Consider the following 2434-nt stretch of genomic DNA (forward strand, 5'->3'; position numbering starts at 1 on the left):
CTGGTGTTGTCGCACTGGTGTGTGTGTGTGTGGTAGCACAAGTGTGTTGTGTGAGAAGTTTAACCACAATAGTACAAGAAAATTAAAGATTGGTTATTGAGAGTACCTAGGTTGTACATTATACAAACGAGTATTTGACCTTATACCTCACTCTGGGCTAAAAAAGACTACATATAATCCATATCAGACATATACAGCAGTGATTGTACCGCTTAAAGAGTTGGTCCTCATTTTTAAACAGCAAAGCCATTCCTGTCAGGTAGTTAGGTTGTTGAGGACAGAGTGATGCACATACAATCATCATCATCTCCAGTCAACTGATGGCTTATTGCATAAATGTCTCCCTCTTGAGGTCACATGGTGGCCATGCAGTCAGCATCAGGTACTGGACTGCCACTGTGTGACATCCCTCATACAACTGCTACATTCTTCAAACCACTGTGTTGTGTGTGTATACACGAGGTCCATGGTGTCACACCCTGCAGCAGGAATCCATATCATCGATGTTAGTCAACATGACAGTCAATAGTTTTAATGAAATATCTGAATGGGTATGATTTAGATCATTTGATTTGTTAAGTGCATGTTGATGTTCATAGATGACCTGTCCCTTACTGACTGGCAGAAAGCCATTGTGTCGCACTTTGGTTTGTTTGTTGTTTGTCACTGGATGTCGTTGGCTGTCTTTAAAGTCTCTCTTCAGTCACAAACAAAGGGGGACTTTTGTTCCTAAAGTTAATTAATTGCGCTTCAATGTGTAGATTGATGTGTTATTTATATTTCTTATATTTGTGTTGAACTATACTCCAGCATCATATATGACATTTTTATTATACTCAATCTCAGCTAATGTGATTTAAGTGAATTGAACTGAGTGATAGCAAATTAACAAATGCTAACATGCTAACACAATTAGCTAAGAGAGTGACCTTGGTAAACATTGTCCCAGCTAAACAGCAGTGTTGGCATTGACATTATGAGCATGCCATGCTAGCTTTAGCATTTAGCCCAAAGCACTGCAGCAGAGGCAAAGGCTGCAGCTCCACAGTTAATGGACGGAATGCTGTGAAATGAGGTATAACTCATGTTCTCTTCTCAGGGTGAATTTTGGTCCTGCAGTTTTTGCTCTAGTGTCACTATTATGACACATTTTCTCAACCTCTGCCAATTTGATTTAAATAACAAAAATGCTAACATGCTAACACACTAAGCTGTGATGGTAAATGTTAGCTGTACTTACTGAATATCAGCTTGCCACAATTTCAACCTCGGCTAACTTGAAATAAGTGACGGCAAATTAACGATTGTTAACATGTTAACACACTGAACTAAGATGGTGAACTTGGTAACCATTATACCTGCCAAACATCAGCATGTCAGCATTGACATTGTGTGCATGCCAAGCTAGCTTTAGCATTTAGCCAAAGCACTGCAGCGTAGCCTACAAATACAGCTAGCTACTAGATGGACTGCTAAGAAATTAGGTACCTACATTTATGTTCCCCTCTGAGGATGAAAATAAATCCTATAAAGTTTACTCCGGCATCATATAGGACTATCTCTTTAGAGGCAAACTCAGCTAATTTGAAGCTTGTGGTGTTTCCTCATTAACGCCACAGACAACATGGTGAACGTTCAATGTGAGTCCTTACTAATGAAATGTATTCCTTTAACAAAGAACTATTCTCCCTCGCTTGCGTCATTTATTACTAAACTAGACTTCATCAGACGTCCCTGCTGTGTTGCTCAGCAGGTGAGGTGGTCGTCTGTTTCTTTTTCGGGGGGGAGTTGTAATTGTCTGGAATCAGTGGTTATGGTCATGATTCAATAGGCGAAGAATGTGTCCTCATTCTTCTTTTGTGTCTTTTTTTTCCTTCCTGTAGGAGTGCCCAGACATTCTCAGACAAAACAAGATAGGTGGAAGGAACACTTGTTTGTCCTCCACTGAGTGAGATCCAGATCTGTCAGCTTGAACAGAGCAGAGAGGAGGATTCTTAAAGGCCCAGGAAAGCATCATTTGTACAGTCCACTGTACAACACACTCATATTTTTTCATCCCCCTTTCTTTAGACACCACTTTTTACCCTTCCCCTTCCTTTGCCCTCACATCATTACTCAGTCCTCTCTCCCCCCCTCCTCTGCCTCACCCATCTCCTCCTCTTCACCCTCCTTCTCTCTGGGCCTCAGCTGTTGCATTTATGGAAAAAACAAGACACTCGATTATGTTCACCTCGTCGTTGTCCGAGGCTCCGTCGGAAAACCTCATACATCCAGCCACGGCGCACATCGACCCAACAATTTCTGATATGGAGCACCCGGCTTGATGGATGATTGCACTTTAGAGGTGTGTGTGTGGCGGCGCAGTTGGTGTTAGGGATTAGTGGCCGATTGATCATTGCGATTGGCTTGCAAACAACATGCTGTCATTTTGGAC

Source organism: Sparus aurata, chromosome 17, assembly GCF_900880675.1.
Source record: "Sparus aurata chromosome 17, fSpaAur1.1, whole genome shotgun sequence".
Lineage (NCBI taxonomy): Eukaryota > Metazoa > Chordata > Actinopteri > Spariformes > Sparidae > Sparus > Sparus aurata.